Source organism: Camelus bactrianus, chromosome X, assembly GCF_048773025.1.
Source record: "Camelus bactrianus isolate YW-2024 breed Bactrian camel chromosome X, ASM4877302v1, whole genome shotgun sequence".
In the NCBI taxonomy this organism is placed as follows: Eukaryota; Metazoa; Chordata; class Mammalia; order Artiodactyla; family Camelidae; genus Camelus; species Camelus bactrianus.
In genome coordinates, this window is record NC_133575.1 from 59283730 (window position 1) to 59305017 (window position 21288).

At 40.3% G+C, this 21288-nt stretch overlaps 1 long non-coding RNA gene across 1 annotated transcript; it reads right to left on the reverse strand.

Moving 5' to 3' along the window:
* Positions 1 to 52: 52 nt before the first annotated feature.
* LOC141576391 (uncharacterized) lies at positions 53 to 6080 on the reverse strand. The gene is made up of 4 exons (XR_012504770.1): positions 5954 to 6080; positions 5730 to 5844; positions 4311 to 4378; positions 53 to 238 (listed from the first exon to the last, which is right to left on the reverse strand). It is a non-coding gene; the product is annotated as an uncharacterized LOC141576391 (long non-coding RNA).
* Positions 6081 to 21288: the final 15208 nt, after the last annotated feature.

The window sequence follows — 21288 nt, forward strand, 5'->3', positions numbered from 1 at the left end:
GCCTTTACAACAGTCTCAAGTCTGGAGCTCAGTTTAAAATTTTTATTTCGTTTATTATTGTTTTACTTTAGAAATAAACAAATTTTAGTAAGCAAGTAATTTGACTAGCTCTCCAAAACAGTCTTCCCATCCTTACTGTTTTTGTTTTGTCATCTGTTTGTCTACCAGTCTGTTCACAGGTCACCCAGCAGTCTCTTGTGGTTCTTATTCCATCCAGCACTTGAAGTTGATCTAAGGACTTTGAGGAAAAGAAAAAAGTAATAAAAATTCAGTTAGAAAAATAACCTCAATTGGTACTTCCTTTGTGTGGTTTTTCTCATTCTCTGAGGCTCTACTTAAAAGACTTTCCCCTTGACCAATTCCCAAAGTGTGGATCTAGGAAAGCTGTGGTGTGTGTGTCCTTAAGCTGATCCCTTGGTCCTGATGCAAATGGCTACTAGACGCTTTATTTCAGCATTCAAATTTGTCTGCTCCTGGCCCTCCTGACCACTGAGAAGACAAATGAACAACCCTTTCCCTGCTATTGAGTTTCTAGTCAAGGGGAGGGGACTGGTTAGTTCTGTAGCCAGACGTAGGAAGGGCGTCTCTGGATGCCAAGAGCAGAAGTACCTGATCTAGCCTAGGAGACCAGGGAAGGCTTGCTTTTGTCAGTGATTCTGAATCATAAGGCTGTATGGGAGTTTAGATTAAGTAGGGGAGGATAATCTAGGCCAAGGCAGCAGGAGTCTAGTTGATAGGGCATGGCTCAAGCAAAGGATAGTGGCCTGAGATGAGGCAGGGAGTCCAGTGGGGCTTTAAAATGAATAAATAACCAGAAATAGAGTAGAATTGATCAAAAAGGCTTAACTGGTTCTTTGAAAAGTCTAAGTAGAATAAAGCTCTGACATTTAAATTTGAAAGGGGTGCAAGCATAGGGAACTGGATGTGGAAGTTGGAAGTATAGATGGAATAATCCTTCTGAAGGAAATAAATGAAACTAATTTAATGGCATACCACCAAAAATGTGACAGTATGACTTGCCTTTGGGATATGTGTATGGTGTGATGCTCCACCTCAATGTCAAAAGAGAAAAACTCTGTCAATAGATGTAAGGCATTTACTACCACTCAGTAACTATTCCTGGTAACTTTTAAAGGTAAAGGTACTACCTATAAGGTAGCGTCAGACCAACAGCTAACATCACACTGCAAGCACAGGATGGTCAGTTACCATCATTAACACTGTTCTGCCAGTTCTAACCCTTTCGATAAAGCAGGAAACAAGGTACAGCCATTGGAAAACTGTTTGCTAAACCAAGAGAATCAAGTCATCAGAACTTACACGTGAGTCCAGCAAGAGGCCTGGTTATAATGAACAAAATATTCATGTAAACAGTTACTGCCCAACAAGTATAGTCTGATAAAGTCATAATGAAATCCTATATGGCAGTAAAAATGTATCCATTGCATATATCAACATGCACAGTCTCAAAGGTAAACAAAAAGTACGAGAACTGCCTATTTAAAAATTGCAAAACAATACTATATACAAAGGTACCAAGAGCATGAAAAACCACATCCACATGTAGGAAGTTTGAAAACCCTTGCATGAGTGTGACAAAGTACTGCATGATATTCAGGATAAGCTATGGGGGACAAGAGGTACATTGCCCAGGGGGCATCAACTACATTAATGTTTTATTTAAGCTGGAGTGGTGCTGGATACATAAGTGTTCCTTATAGTATTATATAATACTTTATAATTTTTATATACCTGAGATATTTCATAATTCTTTGAGATGGACAGTTTATTAAATTTCACAGTGCATTTGAGGCAGGCATCAGGGGAATCAGTAATAGACCTAATTTCACATGAAGGCTAATTAACAGCTGCTTGCATGATATGATTAAACATGTCTTTTTTTTTTTTTTTTTTTTTTGAAGAGTTAGTTATTTAGGTTTTTTGGGGAAGGAGGTAATTAGGTTTATTCATTTATTTTTAGAGGAGGTCCTGGTTCAATCCCCAGGACCTCCTGCATGCTAAGCATGTACTCTACCACTTGAGGTATACCCTTCCCCCCAAACATGTCTCTTTTTGCCCCCTAATAATTCTCTCTACTGATCTGTGTGTTACAATTACCACTGGTTATCTCCTTATTAAAGTAGTCCCCTTCTCATAAAATTAGCATGATCATATAATTTATCATCCAAACAGGCCAATTTAAGAATAAAAAGGGCCACAGGTGCAAATGAACCCAGATAAACTGAGATTACTTGGCTCTACACTTATGAAACATGTATGTCTCGGCTGGAGAAACAATTATTACCCATCACACTTCTATTGAGCACTTACCATGTACTGACAACACAGAGAAAGTCTGTTTTCCAAAAACTCACTGAAGGGAAGGAGGTGGGTGTTGGGAAAGAACAGGGGGCGATGGGTACACAAAGAGACTTGACAGGCAGGGGTAGCAGCATTAAACATTTCCTCAAATACAAACAATGATCAGTTCGAAAACATAAGAGGAAATAGATTCCTTTCACAATAATAACATAAAATACCAAAGAATAACTTTTAGAAGCAGTGTTTGGGAGCCATGTGAAGAAGAAAGCTGCAAAACTCTTATTCATAAGAAGCATAAAAAGAGGCAAATAAATGAAGAGACTTACTTTGTTCATTTGCATAAAAATACAAGTATAGCTGACCTTGAGACTTTGGGGAACAATCTGACATGCTAAACGAGGTGGGAGTTAAAATGGGCAGAGTTGACAGAATGGCCTCAGCCATGATTATCAGGGTGCTGTGGTCTACTGTAGACAAAATGAAGAGCCAGTTAGGGGAGGAATAGCTTTGTCACTGTTAAGTTTGGGAAACTTGCCTAAGTATCGGAAGGGGAAAAAAATCTGAAGTTTGCTCCGCACTTCACACTAAAATCCAAGTGGAAGATTCAAGCATAAAAAACATCAACTTATTTTTTAGGGTGGATAACAACTGATCTGGAATACGGAAAATCATTAGTGTTAACTAAAAACTACAAAAGACATCATAATGGGAAAGACCAATATATTTGACTACTAAAACGTCGGCAACATCATGAGCAGAACTAAAAAGCAATGGCAATCTACGGAAAAAAAGTACATCTCTAACAGGCAACGGGTTAATCCTTAATATACATATTTACCTATATGTATAATTTTTTTAATTTACAAATCACTAAGAGACAAACTCCCCAACAGAAAAACATCCAAGGACACTAAAAGGCAATTCACAAAAGAAGAAATACAAATGAGCAATAAGCATACATAATTGCTTACCTCTGTGATAATTATTACCACCTCTGTAATAATCAAAGATCCAATAAAAGCCCAATAAAAACCACTTTTCAAATTGAACTATATACACATGCATGTGTCTTTGTGTGTGTTAACACAAGTGGGAGAGAATGTGAAGAAACAGGCACTGTCCTACGCTGCTGAGAAATTGGCACTACCTTTCTAATGCGTAATTTTGTGAAATCTACCAAGAAAGAGGAAAGCAGCCACCGGGAGCTGGCCTGGCATTCACAGTTGGGCCTTGGTGTTCCGTTGAACATAAACACAGAATGTTAACATTAGACAAGGCCACTCTGCGACTGTGATAAAGATAAAATTGAAACCACTCCATAATCATATCTGAACACAGACAATACGTAAACATTGTCCCTCAAACCACAAAAATAAACCAGACATCCCCTATCCTGATTAATCTGAGTGGCTGCTGTTTTTTTTTAACCAATTACAGCTTAAGTCTCTCTCTAGTCTGTCCTCTCTATAGAGATGTATTGGCATACCCAATCATAAAATTACCCCCAATTCTGGATAATATTCAATCTAGAGCAAAACGTCACTTCCTTAAACCATCCCCAAATCACCTAACACGAGCCCAAATCCTATGATATATCTTTTCTTGTACTGAGATGCCCCACAGACCCCCACGCTATGTGTTCTCCCTCACTGCCAACATGATTGACTCAGGGCGGGTTCATGCTCCTGGCCTTTGGCTGCAAGGGTACTGCCACTATGAAGAATCTTAAAACATACATAGAAAAGTGCCAATAATATGTATCCTACTTCAGTCAATGTTTTTTTTTTTAATATTCACAAGTTCAGTGGAAACTGGCAGCCCAAATTTTTTGACTTGTAGACACAACACGGTGTGTGCATGTGTGTGTGTGGTTGCTATGAATGGTTTGGGGTGGACATGTCTCCTCCAGGTCCCACAGTCACCACTACTCCTTATACCCCCCTTCTTTGTTCACTCATTCATTCAACAAACATTTATTGAATACCTACTGTGTGCCAGCTGGGGATTCATCAGTGAACAGTCAGATATAAATCCCTGCCATCTTGAAGCTGATATTCTAACAGGGAAGGCAGACAATAAACAAATATGTCAGAGAGTGAGTGATATATTTTCTTCTCTGAAGAAAAATAAAGCAAAGTAAAAGGATAGAGAGTTGAGGGTGAGTGTATTTTAGCCATCGTGGCCAGAGGAAGGCCTCTCCGAGGAGGTGACATTTGAGCTTGGAAGGCCTGCTTGGAAGAAGTGAGGGTATAAGCCATAGGAGGAGCTCAAGGAAGAGTGTTCCAAACAGTACAGAGGTTCCTCAAAAAACTAAAAATAGAACTACCATATGATCCAGCAATTCCACTTCTGGGTATTTATCCAAAGAAAATGAAAACACTAATTCAAAAAGATATATGAGAGGGAGGCTCAGTGGTAGAGTGCATGCTTAGCATGCATGAGGTCCTGGGTTCAATCCTTAGTACCTCCATTATAAATAAATAAATAAACCCAATTACCTCCTCCTAAAATTTTTTAAAAAAAGATATGTACCCCAGTGTTCATAGCAACATTATTTACATTTGCCAAAATATGAAAGCAACCTAAGTGTCCATAAACAGATGAGTGGTATATATACATAATGGAATACTACTTGGCCATTAAAAAGAATGAAATTTGGTCATTTGCAACAACGTGGATGGACCTAGAGGGTATTATGCTAAGAGAAATAAACCAGACAGAGAAAGACAAATACCATATGATATCACTTATATGTAGAATCTCAAAAACAAAACAAATGAACAAACAAAATGAAACAGAAGCACACTTATAGATACAGAGAGCAAACTGGTTGTTGCCAGAAGGGAAGGGACTAGGGGTTAGGCGAAATAGGTGAAGGGGATTACGAGCTACAAGTTTCCGGTTATAAAATAAGTCACAGGGAAGTAATGTACAGCATAGGAACTATAGTCAATAATACTGTAATAATTTTGTATAGTGACAGGTGGTAACAGACTTATCATTGTGATCATTTTGTAATGTATAAAAATATCAAATCACTATGTTGTACATCTGAAACTAATACTGTATGTCAATTATAATTCAATAACAAAGAAAAAGGAAGAGTGTTCCAGGCTGAGGGAACAGCCAGTGTAAAGGCTCTGATACACATGGCATCTAGAAGGAAGACCACTGTGGCTCTAGGGAGGTGAGTGATGGCAAGTTGTCTCGGGGAGAGTGGGTGAGAAGGGCCAGAGTAGGGGCCAGGAAAGCCTGCAAGAGGCTGCTGCTGCCTCCTTCCAGGTAGGGCACAAGTTACCTGCCAAGACTCTGGAAAGAGTCCTTCATAGGCTTATGCATGCATGAGGGGGCTGGGGGGAGGGGTCGGTGGGCACAAGGCATTGTTAAGGGGATAGGGGACTGGAGACCTGAGGTGAGCCAGAGCCTCAAGATGATGCTTGAGATTTTGTCTGTATTACTGTAGTGGTGGTGGTGGTGGTGGTGGTGTTTTCGTTGTCTGTTTTTCACCGTGGCCATGTATTTCTGCAATTAAAAATAAATAGCCTGGTTTCAGTGGGCATGCCCTGCCCCCTCCCCTCCTAGACGCAATCCTTGGAAACTAGAAGCATCCTGCCCAGCCCAGCACGCCTACCGCAGTGAGGACCCGTTCAACTCCTCCAACTGTGCCCTGGACTTCGCCAGTTCTGGTACTGAAAATCCCGCGTCCCGGGCGAGCCCTCGGTGACCCACTGGCTCGTCCGCCGGGGCAGAGAAGGCGGGGCTGCCCGGACCTCCAGCCACTGGCAGAGCGCTACGTGGCGTCTAGGCGCGCTCTGCCCAGCAACCGCGCGGGACTTCTCCCGGGGCAGCTCTGAGGCCCCTCCCTGGGACCGCCTCTCCTGGAAAATCAGCCTCGGTGATTCTGTGTTTGTGTGACTGGAGAACTTGGGGGATGGGGCATTAGTTCTGTGTCGGGGAGTTTGTGTGATTGTATGACTGGATATGACTGTGTACGTGACTGTGTGTAACCGAATGGGTGTGGGCGGGGGCGCGTTACTGTGCGTCTGTGATTCCAGAGTAGGAGTGTGACTGTGACCACGGCTAGCCGGGATCTGGTGCCTTGGGCTTGGTGATTGTGTGAATGTCAGTCAATGCCTGATGTGAAAAACTGGCCAATACTAAGGGTGTCTATGTTCTGGGACAAGGGTGTGTGTGTGTGTGTGTGTGTGTGTGTGAGAGAGAGAGAGAGAGACAGAGAGAGACAGAGACAGAGAGACAGAGAGACAGAGACGTGAGCACATGCCCACGTGGGATTGCTTCTGTGTTTGGAACTGGGTTTCTTGTAGCCAAAAAGTGTCTCTGTGTGTCCTGGGTCTTTTGGTAGTGGGGTCAGACTGGCCTGGGTGCAAATCCTGGCTCTGCCACTTACTGGCCATGTAACCTTGAACAAAGTACTGACCCTCTCTATTCCTCGGTTTCCTCATCTGCAAAACACAAATCATTTCTACTTGGTGGAGCATAAAATGAAGCAATGCTTGTCTGAAGCTCAAGACAGTGCCTGGCCCACAGGAAGCACTGGGTAAACATCAGCCTGTATTAACAGGTGGCTATATCTACAAGAGTCTGCACCTGTGATTCTGCATTTCAGAGATCATGCACCTATGTGTGGCTTTCATGGGGTTTATCAGTTCAAGAAATATTAATTTGTTACCTACCAGATACCAAACACTAGACACTGCATATGCAGTTATGAAAAAAAAGTCACATCCCCTGCCACCTTCAGGATCTGACCCATACCAACCTCTTTTAACACTAGATATATATTTGCTGATGTGCAAATGTGCACAAATGTATTGCAGGAAACGGATGGAGATGATTTCAGTCAATAGGTGACTAGTTATATTTGTTATAGTCCATCCTAATTATGCCCTTTAAGCCTCTTGGGGTTAGTAACTTGTCACCCTTCCTTTCTTGACTCTGTTCTGTTCCATTGATGTATTTGTCTATCTTGATTCTAATATCATGCCATTTTCATTACTGAAGCTTTATAATAAGCCTTGAAATCAGGTAGCATTAGGTCCTCCAACTTTGTTCTTCTCTTATAACATTGTTTTGGCTATTGTAAGTCATTTGCATTCTATATGAATTTTATAATCTTGTCAATTTTCATACACCCCCAAAAAAAATCCTCCTGGTATTTTGATTGGGATTTCTTTGCATCTATAGATTAATTTGAGAACTGACATTGCAACAATATTCCAATCCATGAACATGGTATATCTCTCCATATATGTAGGGCTCCTGAATTTCTCTCAGAAATATTTAGTGCTTTTCAGTAGAAAGGATTTGCAAGTCTTTTGCTAAAATTTCTCTAAGCATTTTCCTAAATTTCTTTCTATAATACTATATTTTTTCCATTTTTTATTGAATATATAGTTGGTTTACAATGTGTGACAATTTATGGTGTACAGAATAATGTTTCAGTCATACATAAACATACATATATTCCTCTTTGTATTCTTTTTCATTACAGGTTACTACAAGATATTGAATATATCCTCTGTACTATACAGTAGAAACTTGTTTATTTTATATATAGTAGTTAGTATCTGTAGAGCTCGAACTCCCAATTTATCCCTTCCCACAGCCCTCCTCCCTGATAACCATGTTTGTTTTCTATGTCTGTGAGTCTATTTCCATTTTGTAAATAAGTTTATTTGTATCATATTTTCATATCATAGATTCCACATATAAATGATGTCATATGGCATTTTTCTTTCTCTTTCTGGCCCACTTCACTTAGAAGGACGATCTCCAAGTCCATCCATATTGCTGCAAATGGCATTATTTTACTCTTGTTTATGGCTGAGTAGTGTTCCATTGTATATATGTACCACATCCTTTTTATCCAGTCATCTGTCGATGGACATTTGGGTTGTTTCTATGTCTAGGCTATTGTAAATAGGGCTGCTATGAACATTGGGGTGCATGTGTCTTTTGGAATTAGAGTTCCCTCCAGGTATATGCCCAGGAGTGGGATTGCTGTTTCATATGATAAGTCTATTTTTAGTTTCCAAGGAATCTCCATACTGTTGTCCATAATGGCTGCACCAAACTACATTCCCACCAACAGTATAAGAAGGTTCCCTTTCCTCCACACCCTATCCAGCATTTTATCATTTGTGGACTTTTTAATAATGGCCATTCTGACTGGTGTGAGGTGATACCTCACTGTAGTTTTCATTTGCATCTCTCTGATAATTAGTGATATTGAGCATTTTTTCATGTATCTATTGGCCATTTGTATGTCTTCATTGGAGAATTGCTTGTTTAGGTCTTCTGCCCATTTTTGGATTGGATTGTTTATCATATTATATTTTTAATTTCAATTTCTGACTATTGATAATGTATAGAAATACAATTTTCTTTTCTATTAAACATGTATCCTGCAATCTGGCTAAACTTACTTATTAGTTCTAGTAGCTCTTTTGTAGATTCCATAGGATTTTCTACATAGATAATCATTTTGTGTTCAAGTAAAGACAGTTTTACTTCTTTTCCAATCAGTCTGATTTTTATTTCTTTTTCTTGCCTTATCACCCTGGCTAGACCCTCCAGCAGAATGTTAAATAGAAATGGTAGGAGTAGGCATCCTTACCTTTTTCCTGATCTTAGGGTGAAAACACTATGTCTTTTACCTTTAAGAATGAAATTAGCTGTACTTTTTTGTAGGTACACTTTATCAGGTTGAAGAAGCCCCCAAATTCCTAAATTTCTAAGAGCCTGTTTTTGCTTCTTTTTTATTTTATCAGAAATGGATATTGGATTTTGTCAAATGCTTTGCTGACATCAATCGAGATGATCATATGGTTTTCCTTTATTAGTTCATTAATACGATGGATTACACTGATTGGTTTTTAAGAGTTAAATCAACCTTGTATTCCTGGATTAAATCCCACTTGGTCGTTACGTATTATCCTTTTCATATGTTGTGTTGGATTTGGTTTGCTAAAATTTTGTTAAAAATTCATGTATTTATAGGAGTTTTTTCAGCTTTATTGAGGTATAGTTGACAAATAAAATTATAATATATCCAAGGTGTACAACATGACGATTTGATATCTGTATACATTGTGAAAGAATCCCCACAACTGTCTATTCCTCTTTTTTTTTTTTGAGATTTGGTTTATAACATTGTGTAAGGTTCATGTGCACAACATTATAATTCAACTTCTGTATTTCACTTAGCATAATACCCTCATCAACTTATTTCACTTAGCATAATACCCTCATCCATGTTGTCACAAATGGCAAGATTTCATTCTTTTCTTAAGTCTGAGTTGTATTCCATTGTTTATGTGTATAGATAGATAGATAGACAGATAGATAGATATCTCCCACATCTTCTTTATCCATTCATTTGTGTATCTATGTTTATGAGGGATATTTGACCTGTAGTTTTCTTATAATAGCTTTATTTTTGTAGTGGGCTTTATTTTTTAGAGCAGTTTTAGATTCATAGCAAAATTGAGTGTAAGGTTCAGAGATTTCCCATACACTCCCTGCCCCTACTCATGCATAGCCTCCCGCATTAACAACATCTTGCACCAAAGTGGTACATTTGTTACAATTGATGAACCTACATTAGCACATCACAATCACTCAAAGTCCATAGTTAACATTAGGGTTCACTTTTGGTGTTGTACAAATGTGTAATGACAGGTATCCATTACAGTATCATACAGTGTGTTTTCGCTGCTCAAAAAATCCTCTGTGCTCTGTCTATTTATCCCTCTCTTCTTCCCCTTAAGCCCTTGCAACCACTGATCTTTTTACTTTCTCCATAATATTGCCTTGTCCAGAATGTCATATAGTTGGAACCATACAATATGTAGCCTTTTGAGATCAGCTTCTTTCACTTAGTCATATGCATTTAAGTTTTTTCATGTCTTTTCATGGCTTGATAGCTCATTTTTATTTAGCACTGAATAATATTCCACTGTCTGGATGTACCAGAGTTTATTTATCCATTCACCCACTGAAGGACAATCATGGTTGTGTCCAAGTTTTGACAATTATGAACAAAGCTGCTGTAGACATCCAAGTGCAGGTTTTTGTGTGGATATGTTTTCAACTCCTTTGGGTAAATACTAAGGAGTGCTATTGCTGAATGGTATGGTAAGAATATATTTAGTTTTGTACAAAACTGCCAAAACTGTCTTCCAAAATGGTTGTACCATTTTGCATTCCCACCAGCAATGAATGACAGTTCCTGTTGCTCCACATCCTTGTCAGCATTTGGTGTTGTCAGCATTCTGGATTTTGGCCATTCTGATAGGTGTGTAGTGGCATCTCATTATTATTTTCATTTGCATTTCCTTAATGCCATAAGATGTGGAGCATCTTTTCATATGCTTGTTTGTCATCTGTATATCTTCTTTGTAGAGATGTCTGTTAAAGTTTTTGGCCCGTTTTTTTTGACCCTCCACAGTTTATTCACTTTCAGTGATGCTGAGCCTTGGTGGCATCTGACTCCACCAGGGAAGAATCCCAGATCCTAACCTGCTAGGGCATGGAGTGGCTTGTCAGCGCTGTGGCCTTCAGGAATCTTCAGACTCATCCTCCACCCCAAACTTGGCTTCTGGCTCCAGTTCAGGCTCTGGTTCTGCTTCTGGTGCTGGTTCTGGATCCATCTGGGGCTCCAGCTTCAGCTCAGCCCCTTCAGAGGCCTCAGCTTCCAGCTCTGGCTCAGGTTCCTCAAGGGTTCCAGATTGCACTGTCTCAGAGTCCTCAGGACCCCTGGCCTCGTGCAGTCTGAAGCTCTAGGCAGCCAGGAGCATACAGTCCATTACTGCCTCCAGCATCCAGTGGCCTGGACATGGAGGATCCTAGCTTCATTTCTGGTAGCCTGCAGCTCAGCCCATTTTTTAAACTGGGTTGTTCATTTTCTTACTGTTGAGTTTTATGAATTCTTTGTATACTTTGGATAATAGTCCTTTACCAGATAATGTCTTTTTCAAATATTTTCTCCCAGTTTGTGACTGGGTTTTTCAGTCTCCTGACTGTCTTTCACAGAGCAGAAATTTTTTATTTTAATGAAGTCCAACTTATCAATTATTTATTACATGGATCATGCATTTGGTGTTGTATCTAAAAAGTCATTGCCAAACCCAAGGTCATCTAGATTTTTCTCCTATGGTGTCTTCTAGGAGTTTTAGTTTTGCATTTTACACTTGAGTCTGAGTTAATTTTTGCAAAGGGTGTGAGATCTGAGTCTAGATTTCTCTTTTGGCATGTGGATGTCCAGTTGTTTAGCACCATTTATTTTATTGTGATAAGAACTCTTTTGTGTGTGTGTGTGTGTGTGTGTGTGTGTGTGTGTGTTAAGCCAATTCATCTATTTATTTCAGTTCAGTTTATCCATTTTTCTGTTTATGAATTGTTCTTTTTAATTTTTTAAAATTTTTAAAATACAAGTAGAGTTGATTTACAATGTTGTGTTAAGTTTCTGGTGTGCAGCAAAGTGATTCAGTTTTATATATATATATTCTTTTTCATATCCTTTCCAATACAGGTTATTACAAGCTATTGAATATAGTTCCCTGTGCTATACAATATGACCTTGTTGTTTATCTATTTTGTATGTAGTAGTTTATATCTGCTAATCCCAAAATCCTAATTTATCCTTCCTCCCCAAATTTCCCCTTTGGTAACAATAGGTTTGTTTTTATGCCTGTGAGTCTGTTTCTGTTTTGTAAATAAGTTTATTTGTATCATGTTTTGGATTCCACATATAAGTGATATCATGTGATATTTGTCTCTCTGTCTGACTTACTTCACTCAGTATGATCATCTCTAGGTTTATCTATTGTTACTTCAAATGGCATTATTTCATTTTTTATGGCTGGGTAGTATTCCATTGTGTGTGTGTGTGTGTGTGTGTGTGTGTGTGTGTGTGTATACACACCACATCTTCTTTATCTAGTCATCTGTCAGTGGACACTTAGGTTGCTTCCATGTCTTGGCTATTGTAAATAGTGCTGCTATGAACATTAGGTGCATGTATCTCTTCAAATTAGAGTTTTCTCCAGATACATACCCAAGAGTGGGATTGCTGGATCATATGGTAAGTCTATTTTCAGTTTTTTAAGGAACCTCCATACTGTCCTTCATAGTCGCCCAACCAGTTTACATTCCTACCAGCAGTGTAGGAGGGTTCCCTTTTCTCTACACCCTCTCCAGCATTTATTGTTTATGGACTTTTTAATGATGGCCATTCTAACAGGTGTGAGGTTATACCTCATTGTAGTTTTGATTTGCATTTCTCTAATAAAAAGCAATGTTAAGCATCTTTTCATGTGCCTATTGGCCATCTGTATGTCTTCTTTGGAGAAATGTCTATTTAGGTCTTCTGCCCATTTTTCGATTGGGTTGGTTTTTGTTGTTTTGTTATTGAGTTGTATGAACTGTTTGTATATTTTGGAAATTAAGCCCTTGTCAGTCACATCTTTTGCAAATATTTTCTCCCAGTTTGTAGGTTGTCCTTTTGTTTTGTCTGTGGTTTCCTTTGCTGTGCAAAAGCTTATAAGTTTGATTAGGTCCTATTTGTTTATTTTCACTTTTATTTCTATTACCTTGGGAGACTGACCTAAGGAAACATTGCTACAATTTGTCAGAGAATGGTTTGCCCATGTTCTCTTCTAGGAGGTTAATTGTGTCTTGTCTTATATTTAAGTCTTTAAGCCATTTTAAGTTTATTTCTGTGTATGGTGAGAGGGAGTGTTTGAATTTCACTGATTTGTATGCAGCTGTCCAGCTTTCCCAACACCACTTGCCAAAGGGGCTGTCTTTTCTCCATTGCATATTCTTGCCTCCTTTGTCAAAGATTGACTGTAGGTGTGTGGGTAGGAACTCTTAACATGAGATCTACCCTGTTAACATATTTTTAAGTGTACAAATCATTATTGTTAACTATATAGGTAAAATGTTGTACAGCAGCTCTCTAGACATTATTCCTCTAATTTGACTAAAACTGTATGCCCATTGATTAGTAACTCGCCATTTCCCTCTCACCCCAGCCCTTGATAACCACCATTCCATTCTTTGATTCTATGAATTTGACTACCTTAGATACCTCATATGAGTAGATTCATGCAGCATTTGTCTTTCTGTGACTGGCTTATTTCACTTAGCATAATGTTCTCAAAGTTCAGCCATGTTGTTGCATACTGCAGAATTTTCCTCCTTTTAAAGGCTGAAAAGTATTCCATTGTATGTATATCCTTTATCCATTCATCTATCAAAGGACATTTAGGTTGTTTACACACCTCAGGCATTGTGAATAATGCTGCAATGAACATGTAGTGCTCATACCTCTTTGAGATACCAATTTCAATTCTTTTGGATAAATAACTAGGAAGTGGGATTGCTGGCTCCTATGATAGTTGTATTTTTAATTTTTGAGGACCTGCCATACTGTTTTTCTATAGTAGTCCACCATTTTGGAGTCCCACCAACACTGTGCAAGGATTCTAATTTCTCCCTATCCTTGCCAACACTTGCTGTCTTCTTTTTTTTTTAATAATAGCCATCCTGACAGGTTTCAGCAGTGTGTTGAAAAGACTACCTTTGCTCCATTGTGTTACTTTTACTCCTTTGTCAAAGATCAGTTGACTATATTTATGTAGGTCTATTTCTGAACTCTCTCTTCTATTCCATTGATCTATTTATCTATTCTTTTGCCAATATCACATTGTCTTAAGTACTGTAGTTTTATAGTAAGTCTTGAAATCGGGTAGCATCAGTCTTCCAGCTCTGTTCTTCTTCTTCAATATTGTCTTGGCTACTCTGGATCTTTTGCCTCTCCATTATACATTTTAGAATTAGTTTGTCAATATCCACAAAATAACTTGCTGGGATTTCTTTTTTCTGGTTTTAATATAAGGATCAGGGTAACACTGAACTCATAGGAAATGTACCCTCCTGGTGCTAAGCAGAATTCTAAGATGGCCCCTAAGATTCTCAGACCCTGGTGTATACATACTTTTTCTCCGTTATTTAATTAAACATGGATCTAGTTACTGCTGTGAAGGGATCTTGCAGATGTAATTAAGGTGCAAAATCAGAAGGACAAGAAGCAGTTGACACACTGTTGCTGGCCTGAAGACAGATGGGGGCCACATGGCAAAGAATGTGGTTAGACTCTGGGAAATTAAAGCAGCCCCAGCTGCTAACCAGCAAGGACATGGACTCCTCAGTCCCACAACTGCAAAAACTGAATTTTGCCAACAACAAAAATGAGCTTGGAAGCATACTTTCCCCCAGAGCCTCCAGACAAGAACTTAGCCTGGCCAACACTTTGATTTCAGTCTTGTTACACCCTGAACAAAGAATTGAGTCATGTTATACTGTACTTCGGACATACAGAAACTGAGATAATAAATGGGTATCGATTTAAGGCACTAAGTTTGTTATGCAGCAATAGAAAATACATTCCCTCTTCTACCTCTTTTGTAATACTTTACATTAATTTATACATTTAATATATTTAATTATATACATTTAATTAATACATTCTTCTTTAATTAATACATAAAATATACATTTAATTAATATACTCCTCTTCTATCTCCTGGAAGAGTTTGTATAAAACTGCTATTATTTCTTCCTTAACTGTTTGGTCAGATTCACTAATGAAGCCATCTGGGCATTTGATTTTCTTTGTAGAAAAGTTTTAAACTACAAAATAAATTTCTTTAAATACATATTCCTATTCAGATTGTCTTTTTCTGGAGTGAGTTCAGTAGCTTGTGTCTTTTAAGGAATATGTCTCTTTTATCTAAATTGTCAAATTTATGAGTATAATACTCTTTGTAATATCCTTTTATTATCTTAGTTTCTGTAGGATCTGTAGTGTTGTACAAATTCTCATTCCTAATATTAGTCATTTGGGTCTTCTCTCCTTTTTCCCTCATCAGTCTGGCTAGAGGTTTATCAGTTTTATTGATCTTCCCAAAGAGCCAGCTCTTGGTTTCTTTGATTTTCTCTATTGTTTTTCTGTTTTCTACTTCAGTGATTTCTGCTCTTTATTATTTTCTTTCTTTTGCTTACTTTGGGTTTAATTTCCTCTTTTTATCATAATTTCTTAAGGTATAAGTTGAGGTCATTGATTTGAAACTATTCTCTTTTTGTTTTAGTTTTTTTGGGGGGGGAGAAGGGGGTAATTAGGTATTTATTTATTTATTTATTTATTTTAATGGAGGTGCTGAGGATCGAATCCAGGACTTCGTGCATGCTAAGCATACACCCAACCACTGAGCTATACCCTCCCCTTGAGACTATTCTTCTTTTCTAAGCATTTACTGCTATAAATTTCTTTCTAAGCACTGCCTTCCGCTGCACTCCATAAATTTTGATACACTATATTTTCCTTTTAATTCTGTTCAAAATACTTTCTAATTTTTCTCAGGCTTTCTTCTTTGATCCATGATGTGCTGGTTATCAATTTATTGCCTCTCTACTCCAAATTCACCCTTTCTGCCTGTGACAATGAAGCATATTTTAACTATTTTTCCTTTGCCAGCTGGCACTGAAACTTTTTCAGTAGAGGGTGCTGGAGAGATCTTGCAGGAGAAAAAGAGGTTTCCTTCCTGATTCCTCCTGCATGGCTTTTTCTAGCATCAAACTCCTGCAGGGCTCACAACTCTTCCAGGACCTGATTTCTACAGTGCGTGGTGGCCAGCAGTACTCCGTGGCCAGCAGTTTTCCCCTCACCCCAGCACTCACCGTCAGGCAGTTTGGCAGCAACCAGCATGCCCCTGGACCTCTGAAGCACTCACAGCTTCCCCAGCACCTGGCTCCGGTGGTGCACAGAGGCCAGAAGCACTCAGTGAACAGCTTTCTCTTGCCCCACCAGCAGGCACATTTCTGAGAATTTCCACCAATGCAGCACCACAATGACCTCTCTGCCATTCAGTGAACTACAGTTGTGCCTCTCCAATAAAATCTGGATCTCAGCCCTGGGGCATTCTATTTCAGCCTAGAGATAGTAACTACTTCTTATATCTGCCATTCCTATATTCTTTAGAATTCCCGTCATCTCACTAGCCAATCCCTCATTATTCCAATCCCCTATTATAGGTGATTCCTTATATTAACTTTTTCTGTTCAAATTACTGTGTCATTCCTCTCTCCAGATAGGACTCGGACTGATACAGAATTGTTACCAGGAGTGGTGCCAGGAAATAGAGCTGCAGAGATGGGACTTTGGAATTGGTTAGTTCATGCCTCTGGGCTTACACACAGTGCTGAACTCCTTGCCAATGAGGTGGATGCTAGTAATCCATGGCATGCAATTAATCAACCTACGGCTGATTGTAATGAAGTGCCAACTGAAGCACATGCCTTGGAAGCCGAAACGGCCACTGCCCTTGACTGTTATGGCCATGATCATGACTATGAAGGCTGTGATGTGTGATGGATTATTTAGAATGCACCTGAACACTTACGAAGAGAAAATAACAAGCTTAGGTCTATTAATTTCTCAGCTCAAGTCACAATTGAAGAACCAGAGAGCTTTCGTGATGCCTAGTGACAGGACTAATCTTGCTGAACATCAAAAACAACATTTAATTGTATAAGTTGTTGAATTACAATGACGGTTGAATTCACAGTCCTGACGAGTTTCTCATGTGAAAGTTATGGTATTGACTGGTAAAGAATGGGACCCTGAAGCTTGAAATGGGGACATCTATTTGGTCCCAGACGAAACTGACAATCTTGAACTACCAAGTCACTCTGAGCCTTCCTTACTAACGGCAGTAGCTTGCCCTTCAGTGTCTGAGACTAGCCTTTCTTGCCTTGAAAACGCTGTGACAAACTCACCTGGTTCAGATGCCTTGAAAAGGGATGCTCATTCTCCTCAAGACCTGCCACAACTAGCCCCTACTGCTGATAGACCTGTAACTAAGGTCAACTCTCAGCGTAGTCCAGGGGAACAAGTACACACTATGACCAAGGAGGAAATAGCTGATATACCAAAATAATCGTAAGACTTTGCTAATATATAGGCAGAAACCTGGGGAATATATGCAGAAGAGGATTCTAAGGGTATTAGATGAAGGAGGGCAGACTATAACACTATAGGTTGAGCAGAATTCATTGATTTGGAGGGACAGTATAGCTCAGTGGTAAAGCATGTGTTTAGCATGCAAAAGGTCCTGAGTTCAATCCCAGTACTTCCATTAAAAAAAAAAAAGAATTCATTGATATGGGTACACTTACGAGAGATTCTAGATGTAATTTGGCAGCACAAGAAGCTGGAGGTGGCTCTAAGAGTTTAATTGGTTGGTTGACTGAAACTGAGATTCAGTTGTGGCCTACAGTTAATGAGATTGAGATGCCAGAGGTGCCCTGGCATGATATGAAGGAGGGAATCCAAAGGCTTAGGGTGACAGGAATGTTGGACAGGATTTATCATGTGACTTGCACACGACCCCCAACTCTGTTCCATGAAAAGGCTCAGAAGACACTACCTTCACCAAGACGTGGAGAAATCCGTTAATGAGAAAAACACCTGCATCCTTGGAAAGCTTGGTGGTTGCTCTCTTCCATAGGCCAGGAATGACTGTAGGGGAAGAATAACCCTGGAGTCAATCCAGAGATCATCAGGGCTGCTCCTCTGATCACAAGCCCAGAGTGCAAGGGTCCTGGGGCCAGACTAATTTCAAAGGAGGGGCCACTGGCACACTGCCCGGCACCACCTCACATGGCGGCAGGTTCTACTATTGCACTTGGCACTGGGCTCCCCAGCTGCTGCAGGTGCAGCTCCAGCAGCCCAGGGTGGTAGGGGCTGCATCCAAAAGAACCAAGAGGACATATGCTTCCACCTAGATTTCAAAGGACTGGACCTCCTGGGAGAGCTGCAGGCTCAGGACTCCAGACGCAAGAGCCATGAAGCCCTCCAGAGAACCACCTGGGGGCCCAACCCCTGCTCAGCAAACCCACCCCAGTGTGTTTCACCCCAGTGTATCTGAAAGGCAATACATCTGCCCCAGTGGGCCTGGAGAACAGAGCACCTGGCCAAAGAGGATTATTCTCAAGCCCTAAGGTCTAATGGAATTTGTCCCTTGAGATTTGGACTTGCTCAGGCACTTGTCACTCCTTCCTTCTTTCCTATTTCTCCCTTTTGAAATGGGAATGTCTACCCTATGCCTGTCCTAACACTGTATTTTAGAAACACATAACCTGGGTTCACAGCTGGAGAGCAGTTTGCCTCAGGATGAATTGTAGCTTGAGTCTCACCCATATCCGATTTAGATGATATTTTGATAAGATTTTGGATTTTAGACTTTAGAGTTGATGATGGAATGAGTTAAAACTTTGTAGGCTGTTGGGATGGAACAAATATATCTTACATATGAGAAGGACATGAATTTGGCGGGGGGCCAGGGAAGAATGCTATACACTGAATGGGCCCCCAATTCGTATGTTGAAACCTAACTGCCAGTGTGATGGTATCTGGAGATGGGGCCTTTAGGAGGTGATTAGGTCATGAGGGTGGAGCCCGAATGAATGGGATTAGTGCCCTTCTAAAAGAGGTTCCAGAGAGATCTCTAGCCGTTGCCACCATGTGAGGACATAGGAAGAAGATAACCATCTATGAACTGGGAAGCAGGCCCTTCCCAAACACTGAATCTGCCAGTGCCTTGATCTTGGACTTCCCAGACTCTAGAACTATGAGAAGTAAATTTCTGTTGTTCATAAGCCACCCAGGCTATGATATTCTGTTATAGCAGCCTGAACAGGCTAAGGCAGGCTCCTTGGTTTCAATGGCAATAATGGAATCCCAGAGAAGCAGAGGCCAAGTGGCAGGACTTAACTGCCAAAGAAAAGGTGGGCACATCTACCATAAAGGGTAGCATGAATGTACAGGCAAATTGATCATGATGTCCCTAGGAATAAAATAGAGGAATGCTTACTAGAATATTGCTCAATCTACATGATAGGAAAAGTCCTAGATCTAGTAGCCAAAAATCTGACTCAAGTCACCACAGTGGAGTCAACCTCTCTGTTTCCAGAAGTCAATTCACAGAACCAGAGCCCCTTGATTAAAGGTGCCGGGGTGGGTGGTGGCAGGTCCCCTTGAGAAAGCAGCCTGTGCCATTGCCTCAAGAACATACTGTAAATCTTCCTCCAAGCTTTCCCCAGAAGGACCTGAGGAAGTGGTCCATTGCTAGACACTGAATCTGCCAGCGCTGTGATCTTAGACTTCCAGCCTCCAGAACTGCGAGAAATAAATGTTTATTAAGCCACCCAATCTGTGGTGTTATGTTCTAGTAGCCCAAACAGACTAAGACAGGTTCTTCGGCTTCTTTGGGTTTTGGAAGCCACATTTGAGTGGGCTACTTTGAACCCATCTACAGAGTTGCCCACAAGGTTTCCAATTTTTTTTTTCTGAGGTGGGGGTATAAACAAGTCATTACTTTATTCAACGAACATTTATTTAACACTGACTGTGAGCCAGGCTCAGCTCTGTGGTACAAAGATAACAAGACCGTTGAGAAACTCACAAGAATGGGAGTTGGAAGGAATATGGGTTTGGCTTAAGCAAAGCATCTGTGTTGGAAGAATGGAAAGTCGTGGAGAAGTGCCTCACGGTGATGGGCTTTTAGGACCTGGCTGAGTGCTGAGCTGAAAGCCTGGTTATGATGATCTATGGAGTGATGCTCAGGGGTTAAGAATGACGCTGTGAGTCACAGATACCTGGACTACAATCCTGGTGCTGCCACTGCCTAGCCATATAACTCAAACAAGTAATTTAACCTTTAGAGTCTCATTTCTTCAACTATAACATGGGGAGTACAATCACTACCACATCTGGCCATGGGGAAGGTAAAATAAGTACTCAGGATCCATTAGCCATCATTCTTCAGTTGAAAGGAGGTAGGCAGCAGGTTGCAAGGTTTCTAGTTTTGAATGGGATCAGAACGAGCTAAAGCTCTGTAGCTCAGACTGCAGGACCAAGCTGCTCTTCAACTTGGACCTTATGATCCAGCAGATCCAATGACACTTGGAGTGTCTATGACAAAAAAGAAAGCAGTATGAAGTTTCTGGCAATCACCAATGAGAGAATCACAGCGTAAGCCTCCAGGATTTTAGAGCAAATTTGAGCCCTCCTTTGCAGATAACCATTCTCCTTTTGAGAAACAGCTGCTGGCTTACTCCTGAGCCTTGGCAGGGACTGAACACCTAACCATGAGATACCAGGTAACCATGCAACTTGAGATTCCCATGTGGGTGTCTTGTCTGACCTACATAGCCATGTAGTAGAAGCAATCCATTATCAAATGAAAATGGTAGAGAAGAGACCAAGTCGGGCAGGTCCAGAAGGTCCAAGTAAGTTTCACGACCAAGTGGCTCAGACTCTTTTGACATCAGCTCCTGTAGTATTGCACCTCTCCCCTTCCATCAATGTCTATGGTGTCATGGGGTGTTCCTTATAACCAGTTGACTGAGGATGAAAAGTCTCAAGCCTGGCTTAGATATGTGTCTGCCTGATATGCTGGTGCCATCTGAAAATGGACCGATGTACATTACAGCTCTACTTGGGGTGACCCTGAATGACAGTAGTGAAGGAAAATGCTCTCCAGTGAGCAGAACACAGAGCAGTATATTCATTGTCCACTGCGCCTGGAGTGGGAGATGGCCAAACGTATGGCTCTATGCTGATGTGTGGTCAGGGATTTGGAAGGAACAGGACTAGAATATTAGTGACAAGGAAGTCTGGGTAAGAGAGAGGTGGATGGACCTCTTAATGGGCACAGACAGGGAAGATATTTGTGTCCCATATGAATGCCCACCAAAAGGCACACACTACAGATGAGACTCCTAATAATCAGGTGGACAAAATGATGTGCTCTGTGGGCATCAACCAGCCTCTTTCACCAGCCACTGCAGTGTTTGGTAAAAGAAGCAATGGGTCCATGC